The sequence below is a fragment of the Suricata suricatta genome, chromosome 4 (assembly GCF_006229205.1).
Source record: "Suricata suricatta isolate VVHF042 chromosome 4, meerkat_22Aug2017_6uvM2_HiC, whole genome shotgun sequence".
Taxonomy (NCBI): domain Eukaryota; kingdom Metazoa; phylum Chordata; class Mammalia; order Carnivora; family Herpestidae; genus Suricata; species Suricata suricatta.
In genome coordinates this window covers 48,343,356-48,362,012 of record NC_043703.1, presented here as the reverse complement: position 1 = coordinate 48,362,012, position 18,657 = coordinate 48,343,356, and the positions used below count along the sequence as shown (strand labels likewise).

Genomic DNA, 18,657 nt, shown 5'->3' with positions numbered 1-18,657 from the left:
AGCACACCTTGTTGATACTGATTGAACATATAAAAACAATGAGCTCCATGGTACTTAGACTACAGAACTCTGAGCTCTGATCAAGTGAGAGGTGGTTACAACCAATCTGAAGTAAATATAGGAAAAGCATACTTAATTTATATTATGTGCTTTGAGACTTTTTCCAGATACCACTAGAATTTAAAGTTTGATATTTGAGTTGTAAAATAGTTATGTATTATGTCTGTAAGTGTTTATTTGTCATATTTTGTGTTTTTATGTTACATATATATTACATGTATAATCCATTTTCTTCCAACTGGATTTCCCACCCACACCTTCTCCTTTCATTAAGTAATGCAGTATTGATTGACTAAAAGCAATTCCTTTAGTGTTGTATGGTCCATTTTCCTGCCCTGAAGTGAAAGTCTTGTTCACTTTCTGCCAAACTACAGCATGAGCAGGGTGCATGACAACAGTTTATTCTTTTTCTTCTAATTTAAAAAAAAAATTTTTTGCTCTCTTTCGTGGTTTTTAAAAAAATTTTTTTAATGTTTTTTATTTATTTCTGAGAGACAGAGAGAGACAGTGTGAGCAGGGGAGGCTCAGAGAGAGAGGGAGACACAGAATCTGAAGACAGGCTCCAGGCTCTGAGCTGTCAGCACAGAGCCCGACATGGGGCTCACACCCACAAACCATGAGAGACAACAGTTTATTCTGTTTCAAATCTTGTATGGTGTAAATCAGGATTGGTTGGCAAAGGCCCAACCTAGTGAACACTGATCAGAGAGTTTGCAATAGGGCAACTATGTGATTTTGGGGAAACATTCCTTGGCAGATTTTCTAGATCTATAAAAGGAGAGAGTCATACTAAATAACTCTGAGATTCTTTCTGACTTTAACAGATTCCAGCAACATATTAAAGACTACTAAGACAAATGAACTTATGAATCAATACAATGTCACATAGTATATTTTGTTATATGAGAAAATTCTAGCATAATATTCCTCATAATATTTCCTAGTTAGAGATAGGGTAAGAAGCACTGTGGCAGTGGATACAGTGTGTGGTGTGAGATAGACCAAGGCTCAGAATTATAACCATTAAAAGCTTTGTTTACTTAGTCAAGTTACTTAAAAATTTTGAAACTCAGTTTTCTCATATGTAAGACTATAAGACAGACAAAAACATGTAAACTTGCAGGATTGCTTGGCAGGAGTAGAAATAATATATGTAAAGCTCTACTCTATTTATGGAATACAATAGGAAAATAATATAAAATAAATTTTTAGTGATGTTACTATTATATTTATTTGACAGAGAATATAGTCACCCTTTATGCCTACAAAAATTCAATCAATATTTAGTATAGGAGTAAATAGAACTAAGTGAGAAAGATACCTGAAAACAATTCCACCCACTGCCATCGTTAGATAAAACTGACAGACCCATAAATACTGGGAATTATGAGATAGTTTACAGGTACCGAGTTGTTGAGGTTACTGCCATAAAACGAGGTGAAGCAACTTTTAATATTTAAGCAGCTAACAGACAATGTTGTTCTGCTCAATAATTCATTTAGTGAATAATTCTTAAATACCTACTATGACCTAAATCCTAGGCTGGGACAATAACAATATCTCTGCTCCTGTGCTCCTTATTCTAATGGAAGAAGATAAACTATAAGGAAATAAAATATAAAATCAAATATACTAATCAGTATTTAATATGCCAACTAGATGGAGATATGTGCTTTAAAGAAAAATAAAGCCTGGTCATGGAGATAGAAAGGGACAGAGAAGAAAGTGATATTTTATGTAGGCTTTTCAAGGATGCTTCTTTGATAAAGTAAAATGTAAGAGGAGATTCAAAAACAAGGGGACAGTTCTGTTGCTGAGTGAGAGTTATTGAAACACAGAGGAGAACAAAGGCCCTCAGACAGGAGAGAACTGGATTGTTTCAGAAACAACAGGATGTAGAAAGAATGAAAGAAAGTGGGCAATAATAAGAGGTAAGGTGTGTAGGTGAGTGGGACATGGAAACAAATTTGGATTTCACTGCATGTGTGATGGGACACAGGAAATACAATTTTGGAAGTTAGCAGCATATAGATAATGTTTAGACAGGAGATCACTTTGGGAACGAAGGATCATAGAGAAAAGAAGTCTGAGAACTCGGTACCAGACAGGTCAACATTGTTATTCCATTGTTATAAAATGTCATAAATAATATGTTATAATTTCTCATAAATAATATATAATAAAATGCTTAAATATTATAACATTTTATGATTTTCAATTATTACACTATTCCTTCCTCATTTCAAACTACTAGTAGGTAGGTGAGTAGGCAAGTGAAGTAGCCTTGGGGATGTTCTCAGACATGCTTTACAGGTAAAGAAATCACTACATAGATGGGTGGAGTGATTGCTTTCAATTCAAACTGCTTTTAAATGAAGAGCAGGGATGTGAAGCCTGAAACTCCACTTTCCAGTCCTGTCTGATCCTAATATATGTTTATTCTAATAGGCTTCTAAAGACCCTATTCTGAATCATCTGCCCACTTGCTTTGGAAGACTCTTTACAGTCTTTTAGTAATATGGTCTCAACTGCCTTTCTGCTGATCTGAGAAGTGAAACAAAGAGGAGAATGACTAGAAATGGCTGTAATTTGTTAAAAACCAATAATGAAGACTGGTGTGCTCTATATTTGGTGGAATGGATGAGATCCCAACGCAGTATGAGAGAATCAAGCTTTGTATGAGAAAACCCTAATCTCAAATGAGTCCCTCTTCTTTCAGTCATTCTTTGGCTTCCCTTAAAGTTCAAGTATTAGTTTACTCCAGGGGCACCTGGGTGGCTCAGTCGGTCAAGCATCCGGCTTCAGCTCAGGTCATGATCTCACGGTTCGTGGGTTTGAGCCCACGAACATTGGGCTCTGTGCTGACAGCTAGCTCAGAGCCTGGAGCCTGCTTCAGATTCTGTGTCTCCCTCTCTCTCTGACCCTCCCCTGCTCACACTGTCTCCCTCTGTCTCTCAAAAATAAATAAAAGACATAAAAAAAATTAGTTTACTCCTTACTGACATAGACATGACAGCATTGCTGTTTCCAATATTTGGATGCTGTCAAAGAAAGCACTTTACTGTTACATGTGATATAATTGTTAATAACTCAAATTTATACAAACCTAGAACTATAGGAGTATAATAAAAAAATAAGTTGTATAAGGGTGCCTGGGTAACTCAGTCAGTTGGGCGTCCAACTTCAGCTTAAGTCATCTCGCAGGTTGTAAATTTGAGCCCCGTGTCGGGCTCTGTGCTGACAGCTCAAAGCCTGGAGCCTGCTTCAGATTCTGTGTCTCCCCTGCTCCCTGTCCTTCCCCTACTCATGCTCTGTCTCTCTCTGTTTCTCAATAATAAATTCATGTTAAAAATTTCTTTAAATAAAATAAAAAAATTTTAAAAAGTTGTATGATTATATCCTAAAATAAGTATATTTAAATACATTCATGTGAATAAATAGACTTCACTTACAAAGATAAGAATGTATTTTATCTTATGGAATATCTAAAATTTATTAACAAAGCCTCTATTACCACAAGCACACTTAATTTGCAGGTTCAATTGCACTATAGGTGCTAAATATTAAAAATCATGTTTTGCTTTTGAGTCTTCTAAGTATTTGCCCCAAATATATGTATTATATTGATAGATAGATAGCAAGTAAAAAGTTCTGTTTGTAAGAGTGTTGATATAGAACATAATATAATATGCTTACTACAGCAGAGGATAATCAAATAAAAGTTAGAGAAATTCATGGGGTTCTTAACTAGCAAGTTCAAGTTATTATCAAATAAATAAGTAAACTAGCCTCTCCATAACAAACACTTTTTCTGGGGTGCCTGGGTGGCTCAGTTGGTTAAGCATCTGCTCAGGTCATGATCTCATGGTTTGTGGGTTTGAGCCCTGCATCAGGCTCTGTGCTGATAGCTCAGAGCCTGGAGCCTGCTTTGGATTTTGTTTCCCTGTCTCTCTGCCCCTCTCCAGGTCACACTATGTCTGTCTGTTTGTCTCTCTCTCTCTCTCTCTCTCTCTCAAAAATAAACATTAAAAAAACAAACAAAAAAAACTTTTTCTTTCAGTTCTAAAATAAATAAATAAATTGATATGATGATCAATCAATCAAATATTCCTAATAACTCAACAATTTTTCAATATGGTAAGTCATTAATGTATGTTTGTTTTGTTACCATTGGCAGAATCTGTGTTGTGTGAACGGAGGTCTTGATCCTCAGATTCAGCAGAAGACTTAGCGGGGATCCATGCTGGAATAAAGACAGCCTGAAGGGAAGTAGCAAGCACAAAGCAGTTTATTAAAGAGAAGAGTAGGTGGGAGGGCATCAGGAATTGCCCCCAGGTTGTTTTGGGATTGGATATTTGTTGCATCTCTCTGAACTGGGCTGAGCTGCGAGTACAGTGGAGTGGGGTGGTGTCTAATGGAGGCTCCTTCTAATTATCTGGAGGAACTCCTCCCACAGATTGGGAGGGTGAGTTTCTGACCCTGCATAGTTGTACCAGAGTCACCTTGGCAGCCTTTCTCCTTGTGTGAGGGTGGGGCAGTACCTGCAAAGCAAATGTTTTATAATGAATCTAGGGATTATCCCAGGGCAAAGGTAGAAGAGGAAAGCATTATGTTCCACACCTGTGGCTCTAGATCTGTCAACCCTGAGGTCTTAGAAGTCATTAAGTTGACGATGTTGTGTCCCCCTGCTTTTAATGAGTAGTTCATTTCTCACCATCCTCACCCACCTCCAGCTCATGTGTCTATCATTCCTCTTTAAGGACTTGGAACTCTGTGTTGAGGTGTTCCTTCCACTGCTCTAGTCTGCTTCAAACAGGTTTATAATCTCACTGCAATAACTCTGAAATGTAATATATATTGTAACTAACCCCAAAGGGCCTATTTACATAAATGCATATAGTATTATACATATGTATGGTGATGTGTGTACTTTATTCATTCCTTAGAATCATTAGAAACATCTAATCTTCCTCAGCTTTTGTAGGAAATTTAAGTGATCAGACATCTCCCTTCATCCATATCTGAGATCAATACAAAGATGATCTTAAAAAAACCAAAGCCACAAAATAATTTGCATAATTACCACTTTTGATAAATTATTATATCTTTAGTCTATCAATATGCATTTACACTGGGGAAACACGGGTACTCTGATTTTATGAAGCACTAGTGGTAGTTTGGTGAAAAAAATAAAGAAAAGACAGGCAAAGTAGGATCACAATGCTGTATGAGCAGTAAGAAGTATTTTTTGTTTTGTTAGCTCTTTAGATATCAGCAAAACATTTCAGAAGTCTGGCTAGGCTGGCATGATTCTCAACATGATCTAACTTTTAGGCAAACTATAATGTAATCTAATCAATATGTCACTCTTAGGTATCTGTGCATTTATTTTTTAAACTGAGGCATATTCTTTCTTAATTTAGATTTAAGAAGGAAGTTTTGTTTTTTAATTAAGTTTAGTTTAGGAGAGATATAGCATGAGTTAGGGAGGGGCAGAGAGAGGGATAGAGAGAATCTTAAGAGGGCTCCTCACTGTCAGCATAAAGCAGGGCTCAATCTCACCAACTGTGAGATTATGGCCTGAGCTGAAATCAAGAGTCAGACACTCAAACAACAAATCCACCTAGGTGCTCCAAGAAGGGAGCTTTTACAAGCATAATTTCTATTTCTCATGGTTAGATCACCCTCAGAGGATAGCCATTTAGATTAATATTTGTTTATTTACATCTATTAATCATCTAGAGAATGAAAGAAAGATAGTTTACATGCATTTCATCATCACAAAAATGTCTGCTAAGGAGTCATATTTTCATATCAGAATAAATGATTCCCAAGGGGAATTATTACTGTTTGCTAATGCATTTTTCTGAAATTTTATTCAAGTGCAGAGTAAGACCCAAGAACTTCCATTTTGATAATGCCAAGCGACGCAAAAGTTAAGCATTCTGAAAACATTAGATTTAGATAATAAAATTATGTTTAAAAGTGTCTTAAGGGAGAATAATGTCACAAAAATTAAAAGAATATTTTAGTATACTTCTGAAACAAAAGGATGAAATTCAAATGAAATAATACTTTGGAAAAATATTTGATTATAATCAACCATTTTTAATTAATAATCCTGGATTAGTTTGAAATATGGTTATTTTTATGTTAGGGATTGTTCATTACTTTTTCTAGATTTCATCTTTAAGCTATCTCTGACAATTTTCATGAAGAGAAAAGATTGAAAACCTGAAAACAATCCATTTGCATTCAATACAAATGTCAATACAAACATATATTCACTCATTCATAAATATTTATGAGTGGAAGCCAGTGCCAGGCACTCTGATAGGTGCTTAAAGTATAACAATGATCAGAACTGGCCCTAAGGCCATGGATATTGTCTAGACTAGTGCCTCTTAAGCTTTAATTTGCATTAGAATCACATGGGGACCATGATGAACTGCAGATACTGATTAAGAAGGTCTGAGGTAAAGCCTGAGATTTTGTAATTCTAACAAGTAGCTGTTACTGGTCCTTGACCACATTTTGAGTGTAAAGGGTCAGAGAATCTAAACATCTGCTCTAACAGTTATTGCAATAGGCATTAGAACCAATGTAGTCATCCATATCTTCACTGTAATATAGATAAAGTAGGGAAGGAAGGGTGAAAAAAAAACTTGCCCACGATAGTCCCTAATAATACTCTGAGAGTCAGAAGAAACAGTTCCCAGGTTATCTTTTATATTAGAACCAGTTCATCTAACTGCATTTTAATCTTTCCAAACATACCCAGTCTTCGATACAGAATAAGTGCTAAACATATTAGTAATTGTTGATAGTCACAGAGTCAGCAGACAATCTGCAACTTCTGATATTTCTTAGAACACTGCCTATATTCTGGAGAGGTGGAAAATGACTTGATCTTTTTCAAGATGCCTATTAATAAAGATGAATTAGTGTGAGTCATACCTAAAACATTTAATAAGTTATCTTGTGACAGAATTCAGGTCTATATTTGCAATTTCACTGGAATTTAATTTCACTCAAGTAAAATTGTCATAGGATCAAATGTCATCTATATTTTGAAGATAGATGTGCTTGTAACTTTTTATATACATTTTAATTCAATGAAGAAATGTTTTGGAATTTTTGATTTCTGGTCAACGAGTATTACACCCAGTTTACGGGGTCCCCAAAAACCAAGACCACCAGGGAGTCTGAACCACATATGCAAAAGCGAAGGGCATTTATTCGGGCTTAAGCTTGGTCTCTCAGACTTCACCAATGCAGTGGATCCGTGCTGAGAGCCCCGAACAATAGTTGAGCAGGGTTTTTTATCGGGTTTGGAAAAGGGGAGTTACAAGGAATTGTGACATTAGGTACAGCAATCCAATCATAATCACACAGCAGCCCTAGTAACAATCTTAACTACTCAGAATCTCTAGGGTGTCCCTTACTTTTGATGGGACCCAATTATGACATTTGGTGTGCCTTTGAAAATAACCAATTACGGCGTGGGCTAAGGACCCCCACATGGGGCTTGGGCAAGTGGCGAGTGATTGGCTAACTAACATTAAGCAGCTATCTATAATCCTCAGGAATGTTAAGCATCCTCTTGGTCCTTACTGATTGACTGGTTTAGGGGCGGTTCTTCTAGTCTTGAGCAAGGTGTAATTGCCTGATTGTTTCAGGGAAGCTGACACTTAGGCCTTCTAGTTTCTAAGGCTTATTTTAAGCCTATCATGGCATTAGTTTGGCACTTCACGAGAAATAAAGGAAATAATGATGTACTCCCATGTTGAAACTTTTCTCATAGTTGTTTGTGAAAATTAAAACAAAGGTCACTCATATGCTGCACTCAACGACAGCATTAGCAGCAACAGAGTTTGCTGGGGAAACTTGCTTGAAAGAGGTGTGGCTTGTGTGCAGGTCTCCAATACCTACAGCATTCTTTGATAGGTAGACTAGATACAGTGGTGAACAACAGATTTTCGGGAGTTCTTCTACCTGGTGGTTAAACACAGCCTTCAAAATTAATTTATATACACAGAATTAAATAAATGTCTTAAAAAGCAAAGGTAATAAATATACAAAGTCCCTCACTTACTACTCATCTTCTACATTGTGCTAATATCTATACTCTTGAGGTTATTTATATTTCTCATAACTGCCTGGTGAAAATACTATGTGATTGTGTGCAGCCAAGTATTTCTCTCTCATTCCTTATTTAGTGACATCATGTGGGTAGCTTGAAGTCATCAGTGTTTGGAATATGTATACCATGGAAAATGGCCAGCACACATTATAAATCACACACCACCATATCCTTCCCCAGATCTGGCAATTGACATTTATAAGCATACCACCTGCCAAAAGTCAGTTTGGAAGAATGGGCTTCAATCTACAGCTCTGAAAACTTCAAACTACGTGATTTTGAGATACACCAACTCTGCCCTTGCATGATTATTGGCTCTGATATTACAACATGATCTGACAAAGCCTTGGATCCAGTTGTGCTTTAGGAGTTCAGCTTGCACCATGGCAGGGAATACCAACTACTTCCCTTTGCAATTGTCCAGGTTCAACTGCATTAAGCACTACTCAGTAACTAAAAAGATTTGCATGAACAGAATCCTTTTTGGGATGCTAGCTTTCATGGGTCGCTCTTCAATAAATAAATCTCTACAGTTCAACCATGTTTCAAAAAACTTTTTTTTGTAAAAAGAGATTTCAAAATGAAGCAAGCAAGCTTAGGTAAGAATCTCTCTTAAAATAGCAACTAATCCCAGTTAACCTAGTTTCAATCCCTCTTTTTCATAGAGGACATGAATAAGAACTGCATGCACATGACCTTTCCCCTGTATAACTCTGCCCCCTCTGTCTTCCTCAGAACAGAAGTCAGGTTTTTATCTGAATCTGTGTCTCCCGAGCTCAAATTCTCCTGAATTCCAATAAATGCCTGTTTGCTTTGTGTGTGTGTGTGTGTGTGTGTGTGTGTGTGTGTGTGAATAATTAATTGGTCAACACCCTTCGTTAACGTAGGTAACATATTTATATACTGTGATAAGTGCAATCAGAGAAGGGAGTCACTTTTCAAAATTGTATATAACATGATGTAACACGTTAGAAATTTCCTTGAAAAGTCATGAATTTTAATGATTTACATAAAATTTAAAATTTTTGGTATTACCTTTTATACAGGATTTTTTTCTTGTGTTAAGTGTCCCAATACAAAAAGAAATATGTACTAATGCACCAATTTTTTAAAATCATTTTATATGGTCTTTTATCTCTCTTTTAATAATATATCATAGAAGTTTCCCTGCCTGGAATGGTTAAAATGAACTTTTGAGGTACCTTGTTGGTTTACCATGCTATCACTCTGACTTGTTAAGGATTAAGGTACATCCAGTCTGTAAAATAAGTCAGTTATGTGTAGGAAAAAAATGTTTATTTCTTTGAAAGCATCAGCCTAAAAACAGTTTGCATGCATGAGCACTTTGATTCCTTTGAACAGGTGGAGTCACTGTGGAGTCCTTTGGTACATCCCCTGCACTGGCAGAGGAAAACTGATCTCATAACTCAACTCTCCTTTCATGTCTTGGAAACCATAAAATATGATGCAAATGTAAAATACAATTGTCATACTAATCACGGTTTATTAAGATGTAAACTATTGAAAACTGACTGCTAATATTTGAGATGAGTGTCATGTCTAAAACTGAAAGCATTGTCTTAAAGGATTCCTTTTATTCAAGAAAAACACTTTCAGGAAATCACACTCCAATTCTATTTACATTTCATTTCAGTTTTAAACTGCATTAGCATTACCTATTCTCCTATTCATTCAAAGAAGTAACAAATTCAATGCAATAAGAATGTTAATTTTCTCATAGGGTTGCTAATATATATTTGCAGGAAAATGGTATTGGTATTTTTCTAATCATAAAAGGAAAGCCTGCAAAAGTGCCAGCACTTATTTCCAAAGGAAGTTGAAAACTGTACGCATTTGTTAGATCTACTAAACAATTCTTAAAGGGACAACATGTTTAACTGTCTATGGGACCTGCATGAAATGATGTGGAAAGAGATGGGCGGAATGAAAACAGAAGAATAAAATGTGATGCCAAGGAAGGAAGGAAGGGAGGAAGGAAGGAAGAGAAGGAAAAAGCTGGTTGATTTAAGTAAACTTAAGCAAATTTAAGTAAACATATGTCCGGTTAAAAGAACTGATTTCTAATTATTCCACAGGCATTTGGTGTCCAGCCTCGTTCTCTTCTAGAAGAGTGGCTGATTTAAATAGGAAAGCAGGATTTAGAATTTTGAGAAGGAGAAATGAGAATACCTCCCTCTACTTGCCTATTATTGATTATCCTTCCTTATCAATCACTGATTAATTCTGTGATCTGACACATTTTCTTGCTTCTGGATGCTATTCTCAAGATGCCAGTAAATGTATATCTGAGAAAACATTTAAATGTACAAAATATCATGCAACCAGCAGGTGTGATGTGAATATTAATTATCATTAATAAAATGAAATGGTGATTTCTGACTGAATAAGTGAACTGATCTTTGTGCCAGGATTCTGATGCTCTAGGTAATAATCTGCACTAGTCTCTTCAAGTTGTATGATCTTAGGCCAGTGTTTACCATGTCATATTGTCATCTCTGAAGTGCTATATTACTAGTGCATTTACAAAAACAAAAATTATACTGTGAATAAGCTCTTAAATCCATGTGATGTTAAACAAACACAGGAAAAAAAATGTTTCTGTTGCTGTTTTGTAGCCATTATATACTTTAGAAACCAAATTGCCAATATTCCTATGAAAACATAATTTTAGTAGAATAAAGTAAACACAACATAAAATGGTCACACAAACTCAGCTAACAAACTGATGCTTTGTTTACATCAAAGGAATTTAGAATATCACAAATTCACCTGAAATGAGCCTCTTTTCTGTTTAAGGCAATCTGCTCCTGTTTCAATGAGAATAATGAAATCTAGTGGAGAAGTTATTTGGCCAAGGACTCATAAAGTGAGGGTAGAACACAGGACTCCCATCTTAGGGGGCAATATCTTTCCTACTGTATCACGATGCCTCTGTTATTTATACATAGATTAGCTGTCAAACAACAAAAAGTCTTTTGTCATATTAGGATTAAAGCCGCCACAATGTGGCTTGGAAGGAATCAGCCGACATAAGGTGGAATCATCTGTGAAGAGAAAGAGGTCATTATTGGCTATTTCTGTGAGGTGGCTTGAAAGGAGGAGGGGAAGAGTGTCACACTCTGCATGGATCCTTGAAGTTTTTCAGGATAACACTCCATTAACAATGACAAGTTGCCATCTGTTAGTGAACTCTTCCAGAAGAGAGCGAAAGCTCCCCAAGAACATTTTGCTACAGTCAAACTGATTCTCCAAATCCAGCCCTTGGTTTTGTTATATGTGCCAACAGATATCCATGGTCACTGGTAAACTTTCTCAGTGAACTAGCTAAGTGTCAAGGAATAAATTATAAGAATTTCTAAATTATAAATTGCCACTTGAAAGAAGCTGTCACTTATTCTAAAAAAAAAAAAGCCATTGAAATTACATTGTAGCAACTTTGCCTACAAGTTTCTTGAGCAATGTGCCTTTCAGGTTATTCCTTATCAAACTGTATATTTGTAAGAAAGTGGTATCAGCCTGCACCTGGGGGGAAAAAACTGACCAGTTTATGCGTTCACTTTAAATTGCATCTCTTGCCAATGACGGGGCCAAAGATGGGGGAAATACTGAGCAGTAAATCATGAGGACCTCTCGATTTCATGCGTGCTAAATTTGAGAAAAGTCAGAGAAGGAAATATTTTTACCCCAGCATACTGACAGTGTAGAAGATATATAAAATCTTTTAATAAGCAATATATTCACCTGTTTGCATATAGTTTTCAGCAACTAAATATATAGTATATTTATTATTATTTTTCTTTCAAAAAGATAGAAAAATCCCAGGTTTATAGAGGCATAAAATAATAAAGATTTATCTGTGTTATGAATGCATTTAATATTTAAAATAGTAGTCACTAGATAGCAAGAAAAGTGATGTTACAAAAATGTAATTTTGCATATGGACACTACTGAATTTTAAAATAAAAAAATAATGTCTATATATTTTTGAGAGAGAGAGAGAGAGACAGAGCATGAGCTGGAGAGGGGCAGAGAGACAGGGAGACACAGAATCTAAAGGAGGCTCCAGGCTCTGAGATGAGAGCTGGAACTCAAGAACTGTGAGATCATGACCTGAGCTGAAGTCAGCAGAGCCACCCAGCAGCCCCAACACTATTAAATTTAAACTAAGCCCAGAGCTCCTAGAACACATCAAAGGTTAAAAAATCTCCCCACCCTTTTGTGTTTTGGGAAACATGTCCCGGAAAAGAACCACCCTTCCAGAAGACTTAGATGAGACTAAACAATGCCCCACTTGCTCATCTATAACTAGGCCAAACATGGACTCCCCATATTCCCATTCTTTGCCTCATAAATGGTTGGCTGAACTACCTGTTGTCAGTGATCTCTTGGAACAAAATACTTGCTAAGTAAACTTTGGTCGAAATTCTCTCCTTCTACTAGATTCCTCACGTTTTGCCTGCTCATAACCTGAGCACCAGACAACCCTCCTTCAACAGCATTGCCCCTCCACCCCCCAACTGCCTCCAAAGAAGGCTGGCCTCAAGTAAAACATTCTCTGACCTACCATCTCAGCAGACCTGCCTATCATCTATCATCTCATTTCCACACACACCTTTCTTTCTGGCTTTATATATGCCTTCCTATAAAAAGAAATATTTTCAGAAAAGCTTAGCCCTTGAGATGCTTGCAAATCTTCTGCTCAGAGCCCCTCTCCCAAATGCAGTAGTTCCTCTGCCCAGTCAATCAATTTCCCTCTCCCCACCCTGTGACCTTGTGACGATACTATTCAATAAAGTCTCTTCTACTGAGTCTGAATTTTTCACTTGACAATAAAATGCAATGGATATTAGTTTCTTTGAACAGCTTTGTACAGTGACACTGTAGAAAGGACTGGAAAAAATATTAGTCAAGGTTGCCCCAAAATTTTGACCATTTTCATCTCTCTATTATTCCAGTAGTAACACCTTTTCTGTGACTGTTTTGTCTTTCTTTACGAAGAAATTATCAAGGCTTCACCCATGATGCAGTAACTTTTAACAAACATCCATAAAGAATACAAAAAAGGTCATTTCTATGATTTAGATTTACAGCAGACGATGCTGTAACTCACCCATTTTAATACTGCATGTAATTTCTCTGAATAAAAAGGAAGCAAACACAAAAAAAGTGACCCACACGCATTCAAAGCAATCTGAAAGAACACATGGGGTAAGGTATTTCTCATCTTGCCAAACTGAAAAGTGTGCCTGAAAGAGTGTTTTTCCTTGAAATTAACAGCATTTCTAGATGAGCCATTTGAAAGAAAAACTAAAGTTCTACCTGTGACCCGCCCCCGTACTAGAAACCAATGATAGAGACTACTATTTCATCTCCATGCTATGTTAATTAATAAATCAAAGGAACAATGTGCATAATGATAAAATATTTTTAAGTGGGTTTCAATAGAAAAATGGTAGCATGCTCCAGCTTTTTCAGGCTTTATCTGATTTGTTTGTGCTTGCTTCCACAATTTGTCATGGTCAAATTGAGTTTTAAAACTATTCGCTAAGGTAGCTGCTGTGTCACAATATTGATGTTCTTGGAGGATTTAATGAGAAGGTGCTAAATTTTAATATCAAAATCACTGGTGGAACTAATAATGGTCAGATGAAGGATCAGTCCTCATGGGCTATGAGTGCAATTTAATATATATGCTTTAAGCACTTCCTAGTGCCTGGCACTGTTCCTCTGTGAATAACTGTTAGAGAGTCGTTCAAACAAAAAGCAGTGGTGCGTTAGAACCAATGCATTTAATTCTCTGAATCACACAACTTTTGGGGAATATTCTGAGAGATGGGGAGAAAAAATGGAGATCCAAAAGTGATGTTATTTTTCTATCTGAATTAAAAAGTTCCTGGGGGTTGGGGGGCACCTGGGTGGCTCAGTCTGTTAAGCATCTAGCTTCGGCTCAGGTCATGATCTCACAGTTTGTGGGTTCGAGCCCCGCATCAGGCTCTGTGCTGACAGCTAGCTCAGAGCCTGGAGCCTGTCTTTGGATCTTGTGTCTCCCTCTCTCTCTGATCCTCCCCTGCTCACACTGTCTCTCTCTTTCTCTCAAAAATAAACAATTCATAAAAAATTTTTTAAAAGAAGTTCCCTGGGTCTGGGAAGGAGGACTCCACCCTACAACAGTCCCTTCCAAGCCCATCCGCAGTTTCACTTTCTGTGATTTCAGTAACCTGCCCACGGTGACCCATGGTCCAGAACAGACACGGTTAGACATATGGTCAGAAGATAAAAAGTAGCCTAACACTACCAACACTATGTCATAGTACATGTGTCATTTACCTCACTTAATCCCACCACTTAGGCATTTATCATCTCACATCATCACCAGAAGGTTGAGAGACAGAGGATGTGAGAAACCAAGACAAAAGAATAAAATTAAATTTCCTAACAACTTACAACCCACTCTAACTCCTTTAGACACTCAGAGTGACCATCTTCTGGGGTCTCAGCTGCCTCAAATGATGACACATTGCTAAGGGCAAAAGGCAATTTTAGCCCACCCTCTCCCCCCAGGATCCTGTGAGTCTACTTTAAACCTATAGAAATTCCTTTGGAAACTCATTTTATCTCTACTCCCCAAGGTATATGTTGACAAACATACTCAAAGCATATGGCCTGATGATATATATCTGAAGGGGCTCCTGGCTAGAGTTTTACTAGACACTAATAAATGACCTTTTCCTAACAATAGCTAGCTCCAGGGCCCTGGAAACCTCCTTTTCACAATACCCTGAAGGTTTGTGCTGCCCCTAAATCCCTCCCAACTTGAAGGTATGTAAATAGTTGCAACCCCAGCGCAGCTCTTTCTGCCCACAGCTCCTGTCCCCTTGCTTTAATAAAACCACTTTTTCCACCAAAGACGGCTCAAGACTTCTTTCTTGTCCATCGGCTCATAACCCCAATATTTCCACATCAAGAGAGAGAGGGCCATCTGGATATCCTCTTTGGAGAAGGGTCCATTCATGTCTACTACCCATTTGTTCACTGGATTATTCATTTTTCGGGTGTGGGGTTTGGTGAGTTCCTTGTAGATTTTGGATAGTAGCCCTTTATCTGCTATGTCATTTGCAACTATCTTTTCCCATTCTGTTGGTTGCCTATTAGTTTTCTTGACTTTTTATTTATTTATTTATTTATTTTTTCCGTGTAGAAGCTTTTTATCTTGATGAGGTCCCAAGACTTCACTTTTGCTCTTGATTCCCTTGCCTTTGGGGATGTGTCGAGTAGAAAATTGCTGTGGTTGAGCCCAAAGAGGCTGTTTCCTGCTTTCTCCTCTAGGATTTTGATAGTTTCCTGTCTTGCATTCATGTCCTTCATTCATTTTGAGTTTATTTTTGTGTATGGTGTAAGAAAGTGGTCTAGTTTCATTTTTCTGCATGTTGCTGTCCAGTTTTCCCAGCACCATCTGTTAGAGGCTGACTTTTTCCCATTGGATACTCTTTCCTGCTTTGTCAAAGATTAATTGGCCATACATTTGTGGGTCCAGTTTTGAGTTCTCTATTTTATTCCATTGGTCTATGTGTCTATTTTTATGCCAATACCATACTGTCTTGATGATGACAGCTTTGTAGTAGAGGGTAAAGTCTGGGATTGTGATGCTCTCATTTTGGTTTTCTTCTTCAATATTACTTTGGCTATTCAGGTTTTTTTGTGGTTCCATGCAAATTTTAGGATAGTTTGTTCTAGCTTTGAGAAGAATACTGGTGGAATTTTGATTGGAATTACACTGAACGTGTAGATTGCTTTGGGTAATAATGACATCTTAACAATGTTTATTCTTCTGATCCATAAGCATGGAATGTTCTTCCATTTCTTTATGTCTTCTTTAATTTCTTTCATAAAAACAAATAATCCAGTGAAGAAATGGGCAGAAGACATTAACAGACACTTCTCCAAAGAGGACATCCAGATGGTCAACAGACACATGGAATGATGCCTAGTGTCACTCATCATCAGGGAAATTCAAATCAAAACCACAATGAGATACCCCCTCATGCCAGTCAGAGTGGCTAAAATGAACAAATCAAGAGACTATAGATGCTGGCAAGGGTGTGGAGACACGGGCACCCTCCGACACTGTTGGTGGGAATGTAAACTGGTGTAGCCACTCTGGAAAACAGTGTGGAGTTTCCTTAAAAAACTATCAGTAGAACTCCCCTATGACCCAGCAATAACACTGCTGGGGATTTACCCAAAGGATAAAGAAGTGCTGATGCATAGGCGCACATGTACCCCAATGCTCATAGTGGCACTTTCAACACTAGCCAAATCATACAAAGAGCCTAAATGTCCATCAACTGATAAATGGGTCAAAAAGATGTGGTGTGTGTATATATATATATATAAGCCCAGGCTGCTGTCAAGTCTGTTTCTTTTCTTTGAATCCAGTTTTGAAACTGACCCCATTCCTTTTGAACCACTTTCACAAGCCGATTAGAAAATGATCTGTACACACACACTCATTTTCATTGATGCTTCCTTTGCTCAGCATCTTATAGGTATTCCAACCATCCTGTCTGGGTGGGCCCCAGGCTCTGCTGGAATTATGGCTGGTCATTATTTCTGTTGTTGTCTCCATTCTTACATCTTTTGATCCAGTAGCTGATTGATTTTTAAAATTTAATGTTATTAGCCCATAGATATTATATATAACTATTATTTTTCTGAAGTTTAAGAGTTAATAATCTTGGAAAATTTGTAACCATCAAATAATTACACACACACACACACACACACACACACACGAAACCCACCAGAAGTCTCAAGCACTGTTCATTTTATTTTTAAAAACTTTACATGTGATTTCTATTATTTTTAGAATTTTTCTCTTTGGATTTGGATATGTAAAATAACAACTGTAGTCATAACTTTTGTTTACTCCAATCATTAAAGCATTATCTTTGAAATATGAGACGATATATTGTCCTATTTTTAATTAATCAAAGGTGATTATGACTAGATTCTTTTTACATCCTTATCCAGTCACAAAATGTATAAACAAACACTTTTTAAGGACATCTCTTGTAGAATCAGCAGCCTGAGTAGACACACACACATCATGTATACGTTTATGAGTCTGTGTGTGCATATTCATACATATATATTTAAGATTATGTTTTCAGACTTTAGTGTACTTCAACAATAGCACTGGCATATTCTGTTCAAAGGATTCACATAGGAATTGGGGGTCTTACTTTATACAGTGCCAACTTATATGGTGGACTTTCATTCTGTTCATTTCAAAACTCTGGTCCCTCTCCACTTGCCTTTTTACGGACTCCTATCTTACCTTAGGCCAGGAAGCATGCTGAGCAGCTTCCAACAAAGTGAGACCAAGGATGTCTCACAATCAGCTCTGCAAGAAGGACTGTATGAAGTTGAGTTGTATCCTCCCCCAGAGTCAGCTCTGAGCCATCACTTCGCTAATGAGCCCAGTTTTCACCAGCATGCAAAGTGCTCTGTTGCTGTTTCACAGTGTTGGCTGCTTTACTAACTTTTCAGTCACAGTGAATTCTTTTATTTTTTTTATTTTTCTTGTAAATGCTTTGCAGTGTTCTGCAATGCTGAGGATTTTCCACAATCAATGAAGAAGAATGTAATTCCACAGTCTCCTATTTTAAATTTAATTTTGTGGGTTTTTTTCTAATTTTTGGTAACCATGTCAGATTAGAAGAATTCCTTTTTATTTCCTGAAACATTCTTGCAAGGAAGTGCACATGACAAAGAATTTGAGGTTTTATTTGATTTTGCAAATAATGGTTGGTCCCTGTTTAGCAAATCTTAGTATCTCTTTAGTCTATACCCACTAAGTACAGAGTATCATCACAAATTTTTATTTGTGACTAATTGAAACAGTATTATATCAGTTTCAGATGTACAGCATAGTGATTTGATATGTATATACACTACAAAATGGTCACCACAATAAGAATTCTTGTTACTATCTGTCACCATACAAAGTTTTTATGATATGAGAGGCTATATTTCCTGTGTTGTGCATTACAGCCCTGGTCTTAGTTATTTTAAAACTGGAAGATTTTAAATATTCATTTATTTGAATATGTATTAGTTTGCTTAATTTATTTTATTTTTTTAAAATATTTTATTGTCAAATTGGTTTCCATACAACACCCAGTGCTCTTCCCCACAAGGGCCCTCCTCCATCACCACCACCTCTTTTCCCTCCTCCCCCTCCCCCTTCAACCCTCTGTTCATTTTCAGCATTCAATAGTCTCTCAAGTTTTGCGTCCCTCTCTCTCCCCAACTCTCTCTCCCTCCTCCGCTCCCCCTGGTCCTCCATTAGGTTTTTCCTGTTCTCCTGTTAGACCTATGAATGCAAACATATGGTATCTGTCCTTCTCTGCATGACTTATTTCGCTTAGCAT

At 37.0% G+C, this 18,657-nt stretch overlaps 1 long non-coding RNA gene across 1 annotated transcript in view; it reads right to left on the bottom strand.

Moving 5' to 3' along the window:
- Positions 1 to 4,365: 4,365 nt before the first annotated feature.
- LOC115289233 overlaps positions 4,366 to 18,657 on the bottom strand; it is a 39,211-nt gene continuing 24,919 nt past the window's right edge. Inside the window, exon 3 of the long non-coding RNA XR_003907493.1 lies at positions 4,366 to 4,601. This is a non-coding gene — a long non-coding RNA (uncharacterized LOC115289233). The remainder of the gene's footprint in view (positions 4,602 to 18,657) is intronic.